The sequence below is a fragment of the Prionailurus viverrinus genome, chromosome C1 (assembly GCF_022837055.1).
Source record: "Prionailurus viverrinus isolate Anna chromosome C1, UM_Priviv_1.0, whole genome shotgun sequence".
NCBI classification, from domain to species: Eukaryota; Metazoa; Chordata; class Mammalia; order Carnivora; family Felidae; genus Prionailurus; species Prionailurus viverrinus.
In genome coordinates, this window is record NC_062568.1 from 62987881 (window position 1) to 63003323 (window position 15443).

The following is a 15443-nucleotide window of genomic DNA, read 5'->3' on the forward strand; positions in this document are numbered from 1 at the left end:
TGTCTCTCAAAAGTGAGTAAATGTTAAAATTTTTTTTTAATTTAAATACCATGTAATCTTCTTTCTTATTTCTCAGAAATATGAATGCAACTAGACAGGCCAAAGATGGTGTCAAGCTTTTCATACCGTCTCTTATTCATTAATCACACAATATGAAACACCTAAGATACTTTGCTAGTCAAGAGCAGCACTGAGGTTGAAATCCTGGCATGGTTCGTTGCCACAAAGGATGAAATGTAGCGCACCCAGGAGACCAAGTTTTTCTCCCAGCATGTGAAGGCCCATTGTAGCATTCTTTTAGCTTTGGCTGTTTGTTCAAATATAAGCAAGTACGTTGAGAATCTTAGCTCACCTATTCCTTAGCCAGTTTCCTTTGTCCTACATCCCTCTACTACTTAGAGATTCACCCTAACTGCCTCTTCCAACTCTAGTCTGAGGAGTACCCTTTGTTGCCCTGGCTGCTCACCAAATTTACCCAGGAAAGGCCAAAACAAATAGCACCATTGAGAGACATTACAAAATGGTTGTCACTTTGCCAGAAGCTCCAGGCAACTCACAAGCCCTCAGGGGGTCTCTAGGGATTAGTTGAGTCTCACATTCAAGTCTCCAGACTCTCTGGAACTCTGCTGCCCAAGGATCAATGCTCTTCTCATAGGCGGAAGGTAAGGATAATTTCAGGATGATTTTTCTGACTCATTTACAGAGCTTGCCCATGGCCTCTGAGTATGACAGAGATAAAGACAATGTCCTTTCAAGTGCAGATGGGTAGGTAAATGACTGCCCAGTAACACTGGGAAACCAACAGCACTCCAAACATACTGAGTAATATATAAGCCGGCCCAATAAAACAGATGGTACAGTATTTTTGAGTAATGTTGGGCTTAACTAACAATGGACAACCACTAGAAGGCCTTGAGAAGAAGAGTTGTGTTTTGAAGAGGTTATTCTGGCTGCCCTGCAGAATACAGACTGAAGAGGATAAGAATGGGAGGGATGAGATGAGTCTGGAGTCCACTGTAGAGGTATCAGTAAAAGAAGATGGTGCTTGCTGTAAGGTGCTGGCATGTGCACAATGTCTACAAGAAAAGTGTTCCACTTCACAAGAGTTTATCTGAGGACCTTTTTTGTGGCAATAATCACATAGCATAACCGATTACAAAGGCCACTTCTAATACCCTAACATACAACTGTGTCATCTGTATATAAGAATGTGCCTATTAGCTAATCTCTCTGTGCTTCAATTTCCTCTTCCATAAAATGGGTTAATCATTCTACTTACCCCATGAGGTTGTTTTTGAGAATTGAAAACATTAACACATGTCAGAGTTTTGCACCCAGAAAATATAAATAAATACAGCTATTTTTAACTTTATCTCCTCTATATTACAGATTGACAAAAGGGAGGATATAAATAAAAGTTTTTCAGAATCTGCATAATAACACTGGATTTTACATTATAATGTAAAAGAAAGGATAAAAAGACAACCTTGTTTACCCCATCAATAAATATTATGAACCAGTCTTTCTATTTATTGACTCTGACCTCGCAGATTGTTGCTATTTAACAAAATTCAGTTTAGCTCATGGCTGATTCCTGTCCTCAGATTCAAAACAGAGAAGTCTTCGGGGCGCCTGGGTGGCGCAGTCGGTTAAGCCACCGACTTCAGCCAGGTCACGATCTCGCGGTCCGGGAGTTCGAGCCCCGCGTCAGGCTCTGGGCTGATCGCTCAGAGCCTGGAGCCAGTTTCCAATTCTGTGTCTCCCTCTCTCTCTGCCCCTCCCCCGTTCATGCTCTGTCTCTCTCTCTGTCCCAAAAATAAATAAACGTTGAAAAAAAAAAATTAAAAAAAAAAAAACAGAGAAGTCTTTGAACGACATAAGCAATATTTTGTTATCCTAACAATTTTCCTTACAGGAAGAAAGTGAGGGTATTTTTTCTTTTCTTGTGTCTTAAGGAATCTTTTGACAGTGCCCATGGCTCCCCCATGGCTCCAGCTCTTGGTAGCACGCCCCAGGCCTTGCCCCCAGAAATCACTGGCCCCCTCATCATGGGGACTCATCCTGAGTCCAGCTTCTGGTTTTAGGCAACCACATATGTTGTTATTGTCCTTTCCAACTGAGAGTGATTAGAACTTCTCTGGGTTGCCTTAACAAACCCTTGTTTAGCCTCTGTTTTCCATCACCTGGGTGATCAATTCCCTGTATTTGAAGGATTGAGAGTAGCTTCTGTTTTCCTGGCTAGTTGCTGAATGATAGAATAGTCATGGAACTGATTCAGTAGAACACACTGGCAAAGATCAGAGGCCACCATTCACAGAATTACATAGAGAGGCAGGAAATTTGGGGGAGATACTTTACCTACCATGAACTTTCAAAATCAGTTTAAATAATCAGTTTATTTATTATCAGTTTCAAAATCAGTTTAAACTTTTGTTATAAAGATATGGCTGCTGGAGCACCAGGCTGGCTCAGTCAGTAGAGCTTAAGACTCTTGATCTCAGGGTTGTATGTTTGAGCCCACGTTGGTTGTAGAGATTACTTAAAAAATAAAATCTTAAAAAAAAATAAGGATATGGCTGTTTATTTTAGAAAAAATATCAAAAGTGTCAAAAATAAAAACATTTCTATTAATAACTATTAATATATGCCTCCTATATTTACTGTGTATTTTATAGTAGTATTTGGGATATCTGACGGGGGAAACAGTATTTGCTTTTAACCCACTAAATTTCATCTCATTAGATCTGAGCTATTTAAGATAGAATAGATACCAGCTTAACATTAATTTTATGACAGCACAGCTTGAAAGAGGTGAGAAGGAGAGGAATGAGGATCTATTAATCAAGATTCATTTGACCCCCCCTCTTCCACTAAATGAAAGACTAGCAGGAGGCAGTAGCAGTTACTCTGGGAGAAACAAGCAGGCTTTATAATCCAGACGCTTTCTGCTAGCATCAAACAAGAAAACACAGAGGAAGAGAGAAGATAGTTCCTTTCAAGGGCAAAATGGATATATTCCTTTGAAATATACTGAGGCTACCAACTTCATATTCCATCTGAATTCCTAGTTTCCCTTCAAAGACACATCTGTTGAGCTTTTTCTTTTTATCCATGAACACTGTTTGTACATTGCATATAAGACTACCAAGATGTTGCTCACATGACTTCAATTTAACCTTACAAATCAATGATATTCTTCATGATAACCAGATTATTCCAAAGACCTCAAAAAATGTGAATTAAATGTTCAAGAATCACTCAAGTTCAAAGAACTTATGTCCAAAAATATAAAATATTCTAGAATTTGAAAGAATGTAGTGTTTATCACATCAATCATTCAGTCAGCCAAGAAAGTCTATACGCCAACCAACAATCATTGGGAATTCATCTATAAAAATCATCATTAAAATGCACTCCTTAATTTCTCTTTCATTACTTGCTTTCTTGTTAGTGGCTACTCTATTACTTTGGATTCCAGAAAGAATCAAATTGCAAATGGGGGTCTTGCCCTCAAAGGGAAAACTTCCGTGTAAGTTTCACAAAGGCTACAGACAGCCTGCCTTCTGTGCTGGAGGTCAGAGAAGAGCGGAGCAAACTCACTTCACTCTTGCTGCTCAGGCAGAGTTGAGTTGGCAGCTCTCTCCTAATGACTGAATTCCCAGGCCAAATAGTTCTGCAGCTACTTGTTGCATTAGCTTCCGTCTCATGGAGCACAATTTGGAGTGTTCCATTTTTTAAAAGATTTAAAATAATAATGTTTTACAACTTTCTACTAGAGTAGTTTAAAATCAGAATATGTTATCAAAGGCTATCTCAGTTTGAAGTTGATAATAAAGCATCAAAAAAGCATTACAGTGTAATTAACATTTTCCACTGGAAAGCTCTATCTCTTGCTTCTTCTTCCTCTTTCTCCTCTTCTCCTTTCTCCCTTTCATTTCACTTCTCTTCCTTTCTTCTCTCCTCTTCTTTCTTATTTCTTTATTTAGCATAAACTTGGTCTGTAACACTCCCTCAAGTTCCAACCCCAGTCCTACTTATTTCCTTCTCCACAAAACATCTTAAAATTTTATGTATACTCACGTCCTTGCTCTTCAAACCATTTGAAATTGAGACTTCACCACCACATTTAAAATTTCAAATTGTTGGGGTGCCTGGATGGCTCAGTCGTTTTAAGCATCCGACTCATGGTTTCAGCTCAGGTCATGATCTCACAGTTCATGAATTCAAGCCCTGTGTCGGGCTGCGTGCTGACAGTGTGGAGCCTGCTTGAGATTCTCTCCCTCTCTCTCCACCCCTGCCCCATTTGTACTCTCTCTCTCTCTCTCTCTCAAAACAAACTCAAAAAAATTTTTTTAAGTTAAATTGTTAATTGTGAAAGTTAGTGACACTATCCCAGTTACCAGCAATTGACAAAATTAATAATGACAATGTTAAAGTATTATTTAAAAAATTCATTCACATTCATTCAAATTGGAAACTATTTATGATGTACCACATCCCAAATGTAATCTATACACTATACTTGGACTATAATCAGGTTTTGTATTCACACAACAAAATTTCTGTAAATATCAGAATAACTCACTTGGAGTGATAGACTAGTCAGGGCGGTAGGTTTACTAGGGGGGAAGCCTGGGTGTCCCTTAATTGTCATTCTCAACCACAGGAAATAAAGAAATGAAGCCTAAGGGAAGGAGGCCTTATGATGGGGTGAGGAAATAAATATTTAGGGCTGGTAGTCTATGTGGAAATTCTGGTGGTGGGGGTGAACTGCCTGGTCATGTGGCAGCTGAGAAGATAAAGCTGTAAGTCGGTGGCCCTGGACCTAGAATAGTTGTAACGATTCTATGTGTTTTCCTTCCATTGCATCATCCCTACTCTTTCACTGCTTTTTTAAAAAGGCATATCCTGGTCTCAGTTGTGCAAGGAGTACTTAGAAAAAGATCTGTGGCTCGGTCTGGACTGAAAAGGTAGTGAATGCAGCATTGCCTCCCCCAAGTCTGGAATGGGCAGGGTGGCAGTATCAGCAGCATCAGAGGCGGCAGCTCAGGGGGATAATGAGGCCTCGCAGAAGAACCAGGCAGAAGTGGCCTTGTTTCTATGTACCTCTGAGGCAATAATCAGAAACTCAGGAAAAGCTGAGGGATTTGGTTCCTGACAGGAAGCAATGGGAGGTCAAATCTTTGTGCCTTGGATTGCATTTATGTCCATATCAAATTTAAAGAAGATTAAAACTAATTCATAGGAACTCCAGTAACAGAAAACTATACGGTGAATTTAATGGATTGTAATCCAACCCAGTAAACATTCATTCAGTGTTTTTTTATGAATAGGGAAGGAAGTTATAGACTGTATTCTTGAGGAATTTACAATACAAAATTCCAAAGAAGAAGAGAATTAATAAAGGCCTTAAAAGTAGTTCAGAATTTAACGGCCATACACAAGGAAGAAAATCTTATTTCTGAGATGGGGATTCAGGTAAGGTTTAATTGGCATCATGAAGGGGGCAGTGATGATGGAATCCAAAGAAGTCTCATGCACACCTCATGCACCAGTTGGAAACTGGGCTTAGGTATAAGCAACAGAAAGCCCAACGTAAGTTAACCAAATTAAACTTTAGTCTTTTTACCCAACAAGCATTTCTGCACAGGTGACAGTGCAGCAGCTCTCAGTACTGTCAACACCCCAGGCTCTGTCGCCTTTTTCCTCTACCTTCCTTAGTGTTCCAACTCCCATCCTGACAGTTCCAGGATGATTCCTGCTTCACCAGCATCTCAGCTCTTGCTTCCTAAAGGAGAAGGAGGAAGAGAGAGATATGGAAGAGATAAGAAAATGTTGCCAAAACCACCACTTAGGTCTCCATGGGTAGAAGTATGTCAAAAGGGCTCACCCTTTGTTTTCAGCGAGATTAAGATATGTAGTTTTTGTGTTCTTTTTGTTTTAGCTGGTCACACGGTTATCCCCCTTCCAAAAAATAAAAATTAGGGTTCTGCTAAAGAAAAAAAGCTGGAAAGAGTATTAGATTAGTAACTATTAAGATGTGCCAACATCCCACTTATTAATTCTGCAGCCTAGGATAAAAGTCAACTAACATTTCTGTATGGCAGTTTCTTTACCTGTGAAATGGTTATAATAATATCTTCCTAGTAAATGTTTGGGTGAGGATCAGGGACCATGTATTCAAGATGTTCAATATAGTCCTGACAAGTTAGGAGAGCATAATAGAGTGTAGCTGCTGTTACTGTTTAATTGGTTTTTTGTTTGGTTTATTAGAAATTGAAGGAGGAGTCCAATTTCAATACATAAATACTGGAAGAATAAAATTTTAGATGAAGGAAACAAGATCACAAAAACATGGACTTAGAAAAAAATATGTAAGTGGTGCATGGGTGGTGCAGTTGATTAGGCATCTGACTTTGGCTCAGATCATGATCTCATAGTTTGTGAGTTCAAGCCCTGCATCAGGCTCTGTGCTGACAGCTCAGAGCCTGGAGCCTGCTTCGGATTCCGTGTCTCCCTCTCTCTGCCCCTCCCCTGCTTGTGTTTTTTTTTCCTTATTCGCTCTCTAAAATAAATAAAATAAACATTTAAAAAAATATGTAAGACAATTTAGAGCATGTTCAGGAAATTTTACATAGTTTAGGAAGACTATCACTCATGTGAAAGGGAAAAAGTGAATGGTAATACTAGGAGGTCAGTATTCTGGGTCATATGATGAGTGTTGGCAGTGGGGGGCGGGGCTGGAACAGGGGTATAAGAGGCAGACCAAAGGGTTTGATGCCTCAGCAGATAATGTGGAAGCACTGAAGTTTTCAACACAAGATTAAGTCCAAGCTATGCTTCATGCTGACCACTGTGACAGCAGTGCATACGATATACTTGGCAGCTGGAGAAAAACCAAAGCAAGAAGAGTAGGGGAATTAATTTATACCCAAACAAAACATAATAAAAGCCTGAAGTGGGATAGCAGCAACAGAATAGAAAAGAGGAACTGATTCAGGAGTCATTTTTAAAACATTACTTACAGAATTTGGCATCCAACAGAATAGAAAAGGTCAGGGAAAAGACGGTGCCAAGGTAGTGAGCTAAACTTCAAGCTTTGTGGTGTCATTAGCCAGGGTGGAGGGTAGAGAGCAGGCCAGGGAGAGAGAGGACCACATTAAAAAGGTGGAAGGAAAGAATGGAGAGGGAGGCTGAGGGGAGAGATGGAAAAATACTGAGAGTAGAAACATTTAGTCATGTAAAATAAGATGTATAAAAATATTATATACCATTCCATATATATGGAATATAACCATATTCCAAGGGGTTGTTTAATCCATAAAAGGAATTTTCTCAGGCGAAGTAATGAATCTGTGAGAGCAAGATGCCTAATCCGAGTCATGCACTAATCTGACTGTGTGGGGAGGCACCACCCATGTGCACTTTAGAACATGTACTTGCTGTTCAATGGCATTAGCATAGAAATAGTCCAAAAGCATGCAAACGTGTTTCTGAAGAAAATTCCCACTACTTAGTCTTTCACTCTCGTCAGGATGCAAAATTATTCCTCTGGAAATATTTGGGCACGGTTTGTCCTTCCTAGAGGCAAAGGAATGAGTTAATTTACCTCTTTAGGATCCCTCGCAACGACGTTCAGATCTTGTGATCATGGGCTCTGGGCTCAGTTTCAGCAGTTAATGGTCACAATGGAAACCCAAAGCGAAAGCAGACTGGGGAATCACTGCTGGAATCAAGGCGCTTTGTCACTTTGAGAAGAACAGAGTAAGGAACATAAGTGGTCTATTGACAGAATTGTTTGCTTATCATTTTTGGCACCTGGCATTTAAAACCGGGCAGGAAACACCTTTGAAAAATGATAATCCCAAACAGTTTAGACTTAATACAGTACTTTCATCTCTGTTTCTGGGATTTGGGGTCATTTAGATTTTAACACTCTAGCCATAAACCATCTAAATACATTCTTAAGGTTGCAGTAAGGGATAATTAGATTCTAGGATCATAGTTTTGAAGAATTTATACAGACACAAATCTTTTCAGTAATTATTCAGTATTATTTCAAGGCAAACGCTAGTTTGTTTCAAACTTCAGAAACCCCTTTGAAAAATGTTATGTGTTTTCTTCCAGTATTTTGGTTTACTTTAGAGATACTCATTTCCCCATAAATGAAGTCACTGGAATTTATTACCGAATTTAATTTGGTACCTGCTCTGCCCTAGACACTTCATCAGCTCTGATGTAAAAAGGTACAATCTGATTATGCTAAATTATCTCACCTGTGATTAGGAATAACTCGTTTCAGGAGTCAAAGTGATTGTAAATAAATTCGTATTAGAGGGCTGAATAATTGCAAATCATGTTTTTCTCATCTTTTAAAAATTTTATTACACGTGAGGTTACAGGTCCCATGAGTTTATGGCACTTAACCTAAAGGCAGTAAAAGTGCTAAGCTGGGTATATAATGATATTCGTAAGTCACCTTATACTAGAAAAAGACTGTTGGTAGCTGCCTACAATGAAACTAAACTGTCCTCTTTCCTCCTTCATAGTTGTGCAAGTACACTGTTAGTGGGAATCTCACTTGAGGTTCCTAACTGCTAAATAATGTCTTGTATGTATACAAGACCTTCCTTGTAGAGTTTTTTTGCCAAAAAAAAAAAAAACAATTGGAGATTTTTGTTACTATCTCCTTCTACATTCCCATAACGACATATTTTATAGGCTTAAAAATTAAAGATTAAGTCAAGGTCATCCAGTGAGAGATTAATTTTTTAATGCAAAGGCTAGTGTTCCATTCATTATCTTATCTCTATTACCTTAAAAATCACATTTAGCATGTATCATAAGGTAAAACTTTGTAAATCACCGGTTAGCATCTGACTCAAGGTATCATGCCTCACAAGCAGCTTTCTTTTTCTTTTTTTTCAACGTTTTTTATTTATTTTTGGGACAGAGAGAGACAGAGCATGAACGGGGGAGGGGCAGAGAGAGAGGGAGACACAGAATCGGAAACAGGCTCCAGGCTCTGAGCCATCATCCCAGAGCCTGATGCGGGGCTCGAACTCACGGACCGCGAGATCGTGACCTGGCTGAAGTCAGACGCTTAACCGACTGCGCCACCCAGGCGCCCCACAAGCAGCTTTCTTAATAAACCCATTTGCTCAGCATATAACGCCAAGTTAAAAGAATTTAAAGAACTCGGATTAGGTTGCTTTTTAGTAGTTCTCATTGTGACTTACTAAATTAAATGACAAATTGAAATGCAGCTGAAATAACTCCGGAACTGGTTCTGTTATGGTTAATGAAAAGGTTTCAATCTCTAATGCTCATCTCTGGAACGTTTATTTTCGTGAAAGTGAGTTCTGTTCAACAAGTACTAATGAGACATTTGTAGGGTTAAAACTTTGCATTTGAATTTTTTTTTTAAGAAAATCACAGCAACAAGTTCAGAGAAGTATGGGGTATGGATGGGATGCCAATTAGTGCTTTTCAAATTGGCATTCATTCCAATTAGTGCTATTGATCTTCAAGTACATGCCAGAGCGTGTTCAGGCTCTTTCATAAACATTATGACATTTAATTCTCCTTCAAACATGATGGGGTAGGCATGGCAAACTCTGTTTCATAAATGACAACATTTCAGGATTCTGAGATTTAGTTTGATGTTTTGTCCACAAGCTTCATGGTAGCAAAACAAGTTGTCTGAACCTTGCATGGGGACCCAAGGGTAGACTAGCATATAGTATTTATTCTAATGATAATATTTATCATGAATTGGTTAATTCATTTATAAATTGGGCTGATATTATTAGCAAACAAATAAAGTTATACTTGAATAAAATGAAACTTCAGCAGGGCTGTGGCAATGGAACATATTGTGGACTTTTATATATTTCTATGTGGCTTAAATGTTATTAGAGTAAATGGTAATTGTAACTAAAAACAAGCAAAATACAAGAAAATGGAAGGAAAACTTTGGTTAGATTTACCTGAAGTCTGGGACTGTCCACTTATTTTAATTTGATACTGGGTCTTCATACTATGTGTGGTGGAAATCAAGAACAACAAGAACAACAACAATAATAATTGAAAACATGTATGTTGTATATATTCAAACATGTTACTGCATGGCATGTATGTCCTATATATATCAACTCATTTAATCCTCACAACCCTTTGAACTAGAGATAATTGTTATCGCCATTTTAGAAATGAGGAAATCACAACACAGAGAGGTTAAAGAATCTTCCAAATTTACACATATAGGAAGTACACACATCCCAAGCAGTATGCCTCATAAACACAGGCCATTTAACACCTACTCCCTATTGTCATACATGTTGGAACTCCCCTATGGTCTAGTTCATTGACTATTAGGTAATGCATTGTTTTGATAGTTGCACTTTGGCACTGAAATCACAGCTTCCTAATCCTGACCTCATTTAGAGAGAGCCAAATTACGTTTAATTCCCAATTCAGTACATATTTGTTGGGACCCTGTCAGGTGCCAGATAATCTTCTGGATGCTTGGATGTATCGGCTACCTTTGGGCAACTGAAGTGGTAGAAGAAGAAAACGAAATTATTTGCCTGAATTCTTCATAAAGTAGAATCCGTGATCAAGACTTCTTGTAAATGTAAGTGGATAATTAGGAGTATTATCTGAGTGGACAAAATTAGGGACAAGAGGAATAAAAGAAGTATGGGTGAGGAACCAATTAATGGATGCAGTAAGTTGGCCACCACTCTCTTATTCTATACCTAAGAGAAACTTTGTAAAAGGCACACAGGAACATTTGCCTTAGGGAACTAAATGCCCAACTCCCTGGCCAAGGATAGCCCTGCAGGATCAAGTTCCCCCACATTCAGGTTACACTAATTTTGAATCCAGCAAGTTGCCAAAGGAAGTCTGCACTGTCAGAGAAGCCCTAAGACGGTAATTTAGGATGGAAGTCTGAGGTAAGGCACTTCATGCCTGAGTCAGGCTGCAACTACATGAAACTGATCAAAGTCTGCAGGCATAAATGACAACATTTCAGGATTCTGAGATTTAGTTTGATGTTTTGTCAAACTAAACATGAGTTTAGTTTGGGGTTCATGAGATCGAACCCCACACTGGGCTCTGTGCTATCAGTGCAGAGCCTACTTGGGATTCTTTCTCTCTCCCTCTCTCTCTACCCCTCCCCTGTGCTCTCTCTCTCAAAAATAAATAAATAAAAACTTAAAAACAAAAGCCCACAGGGAACCAGCGGCCACTGCCAAAGCCAGAATCATAGGTGAGGCCAGCAGGATTGAGAGCTGTGTATCAGCTAAGCAATGTAACAATGAACAAACATAAGAAAATAACAGTATTTGAGAAAGTGACAAATGCTATTGATAAACAAAAACCAAAATAAGGCAGTTAAGGAGATTTGGAATGAGAATGGTGAAAGAATTAGGCTGAAACCTAAATACAGTGGTCAGCATTGCCTATAATTGAACAATGACTTGAAGAAGGTGAAGGAACATGTCACGCAGATAACTGAAACTTGAAAATATTCTGAATACTGTCAATTATTAAGAACTGTTGAGGAAGGGAGTTAAGATGACAGAGAATCCTGCAGACCCTGAGCTTGTCTTGTCCCTGAAGCATAGCTAGATCAGCATGAAACCATTTTGAACACCTAGGAAATTGATATGAGGATTAACACAACAATCCACATAACTTGGGCCACAGAACTCAGCAGGTACATGGTGTGGAGAGGTGAACTAAAGGAGAGAAAAGCCGCAGAGGCTAGGGAGCTGTTTTTGCAGAGAGAGGACAGAGAAAAAGAATGCGGGAGAGTGCAGTGCATCAGGATTGTGCAACAAAAGCACTCCCCCAAAAGTAGCTGGAGAGAAAGAGAATGAATGTAAGCACTCACAGGGGACTGAACAAGAAATCTGTTCCACAAAACCATTTATAGGAAAAAGGAAAGAGTTTCAATGCCACCAGCATTCTATAAACTGTGGAGCACAGAGTCTGAAGTTTTGGAGCTCAGTGCCTGGTGGTGCTCTGATGAGGAAATAGGGTGAATCCCCAAGAGCAGGCAGCAGGGTCTGAGGGGACTGTGTACCACATGGGGAGAAGTGGTTCCCTGTTTGGAGTGAAATTTGGTAGAGGCAATATGGCCTCTCCACAGGCAAAGGTCCCAGCAGACCCTGGAGAGCAGCCACGTTTGCTGGTATTGGGACAAAGATGCCAGAGTGCAGTGAAACCTGGCATAGGCTGTGTGTTGTGACTTGCCATAAGTCTCTGAACCTCTGCCACTACACAATTGCATGAATGTTTTCTGGGGCAAGCAGGCACCCAGGCATTGCTCAACAAGACCCTCCCCCAGAAAGTCAGGGCAAGTCCAAGCCTCAGGGGGTCTCTGAAGCATGGGTTTTTAAAACACAACCCGATCTGAGACAAACTCTGGAGGGAGGTGCCACCTGGCAGACAGATAGATTTGATATGGACAGGGTAGAGGCAAGGAGTGGACAGAGGCCTGAGACAAAGGAGGGGTACTTGATCGTGGATTGGTGAGAGCAGGAAGTTCCTGTGCCAGAGACTAGGGAGTTGGATGAAGCCATTTCCACCTCTCCCATGTACCACATTGATCCACTCAAGTAAACTAAGCAGTGCCACCTAGTGGAGAACAGAGCTGTTACACTAAGCCCTGCTCAACTGTGTCCTCCAAGCACATCCCCTAGAAGACCAGCACAAGTCACTCTACCTGCTTAGTGTACAGACTATAGAAGTCTTCACAGTTTCAGTTCTAGGGGAAAATGGATGTAACTTCATTCAGCTTTCATTATGTTTGCTGGTTCATTTACTTGTTCATTTTCTTTGCTTCTGTTTTTCCTTGAATTATTTTCTTTTTTTCTTTTTTTCTTTCCTTTACTTCTCTCTTCCTCATTCTTGGACACAAAAAGAGAAAATTTTATTTTTATTTTATTTTTAATTTTTTGTTCGATTTCATTTTCTTTATTTCATCTTATTCTATTTTATTACTTTTTTTTAATTTTTAAAGTTTTTCTTACCTTTTTTTTCCCTTTTCTTCCCCTTTTTTCTTTATTCTATCAAGCTTCTTTCAACAAGCAGAGCAAAACACACCTAGGACCTACCTTACTTTATTTGATTTTTTTGTTTTTGTTTTTGTTTTTAATTTTCATTTTTTATGTTATTATTTTTTTTCTTTCTCCAAAGTGACAAAATGAACAAATTTACTCCAAGAGAAAACAGAAATGACATCCAGGGCTTAATCAACACAGATACAAGCAAGATGTCTAAAATAGAATTTAGAACCATGATAATAAATAAGAATACCAGCTGGGGTTGAAAAAAAAACATGGAATCCCTTTCTGTGGAGATAAAAGAAACAAAATCTAGTGAGGACAAAATTAAAAATGCTATAACTGAGATGCAATCTTGAATGGCTGCCATGACAGCAAGGATGGTTGAAGCAGAGTAGCAAATCAGTGATTTAGAAGATAAAATTACAGAGAATAATAAAGCAGAAAAAAAGAGAAACAGAGGAAAGGATCATGATAGAAGACTTAGAGAACTCAGTGACTTATTAAAAAGGAATAACATCCAATTCATAGGAGTCACAGAAGATGAAGAGAGAGAAAAAGGGGCAGAAGGTTTATGAAGGAAAATTATAGTGGAAAACTTTCCTAATCTGGGGAAGGACACAGACATCAAAATCCAAGAAGCACAGAGAACTCCCATTAGAGTCAACAAAAAAAAGGTCATCACTAAGGCATATCATAGTCAAATTCACAAAATACACAGATAAGGAAAGAATTATGAAAATAGCAAGGGGGAAAAAAGTCCTTAACCTATAAGGAAAGACAGATCGGGTTCACAGCAGACATATCCACAGAAACATAGCAGGCTAGAAAAGAGTGGCAGGCTATATTTAACGTGCTGAATGAGAAAAATATGCACCAAGAATTCTTTATCCAGCAAGGCTGTCATTCAAAATAGAAGGAAAGATAAAGAGTTTCCCAGACAAACAAAAACTAAAGATGTTCATGACCACTAAACCAGCCCTGCAACAAATTTTAAGGGGGACTCTCTGAGAGGAGAAAAGATAAAAAAGAAAAAAAACAAATAAACAAAAGCAACAAAGACTAGAAAGGACCAGAGAACACCACCAGAAACCCAACTCTACAGGCAACATAATGGCAATAAATTCATATCTTTCAGTACTAACTCTAAACGTCAATGGACTAAATGCTCCAATGAAAATACATAGGGTGTCAGAATGGATAAGAAAACAAGACTCATCTATATGCTACTTGTAACAGACTCATTTTAGACGTAAAGACTCCTGCAGATTGAAAGTAACAGATGAAGAACCATCTATCATGCTAATGGTTGTCAAAAGAAAGCTGGAGTAGCCATACTTATAACAGACAAACTAGATTTTAAAATAAAGACTGTGACAAGAAATGGAGAAGGGCATTATATTGTAATTAAGGGCTCTATCTACCAAGAGGACCTAACAATTGTAAACATTTATGCCCCCAATGTGGAATACCTAAATATATCATTCAATTAATCACAAACATAAAGGAGCTCATAGATAATATGATAATAGTAGGGGATTTCAAAACCCCACTTACACTGAGGGACAGATTATCTAAGAAGAAAATCAACAAGGAAACAATGGCTTTGAATGACACACTGGACTGGATAGACTTAACAGATATATTCAGAACATTTCATCCTAAAGCAGAATACACATTCTTCTCGAGACAAATGGAACATTCTCCAGAATAGATCACATACTAATTCATAAATCAGCTCTCAACAAGTACAAAAAGATCGAGTTCATACCGTGCATATTTTCAGACCACAATGCTATGAAACTTAAAATCAACCACAAGAAAAAAATTTGGAAAGACCATGAATACTTGCAGATTAAAGAACATCCTGCTAAAGAATGAATGGGTTAACCAAGAAATTAAAGAGGAAGTTAAAAAGTACATGGAAGTCAATAAAAGTGAAAACATGACAGCCCAAAACCTTTGGGATGCAGCAAAGGTGGTCAAAAGAGAGAAGTATATACTCATCCAGACCTTCCTAAAGAAGGAAGAAAGGTCTCAAATACACAGCCTAACCTTACACTTAAAAGAGCTGGAAAAAAGAACAATAAACAAAACCCAAAACCAGCAGAAGGGAAATAATAAAGATTAGAGCCGAAACCAATGCTATCAAAATAAATAACATAACATAATATAACATAACATCATAACATAACATAACATAACATAACATAACATAACATAACATGACATAAACAAAACAAAACAATAGAACAGATCAATGAAACCAGGAGCTGGTTCTTTGAAAGAATTAACAAAATTGATAAACCCCTAGCCAGATGGATCAAAAAGAAAAAGGAAAGGACCTGAATAAATAAAATCACGAAT

The 15443-nt window shown here is 38.6% G+C and overlaps 1 long non-coding RNA gene across 3 annotated transcripts in view; it reads right to left on the bottom strand.

Moving 5' to 3' along the window:
• The window catches only part of LOC125171904 (uncharacterized), a 38270-nt gene extending 25494 nt beyond the window's left edge, over positions 1 to 12776 (bottom strand). Inside the window, exons 1-4 of one of the 3 annotated variants that reach the window (XR_007154490.1) lie at positions 12737 to 12764; positions 9990 to 10039; positions 7610 to 7748; positions 5713 to 5788 (exon numbers count right to left, since the gene is read on the bottom strand). This is a non-coding gene — a long non-coding RNA (uncharacterized LOC125171904). Of the gene's footprint in view, positions 1 to 5711; positions 5789 to 7609; positions 7749 to 9989; positions 10040 to 12736 lie in introns of those variants that run through there. The other 2 variants (XR_007154488.1, XR_007154489.1) reach the window with 2 other exon arrangements.
• Between the last annotated feature and the right edge of the window lie 2667 nt (positions 12777 to 15443).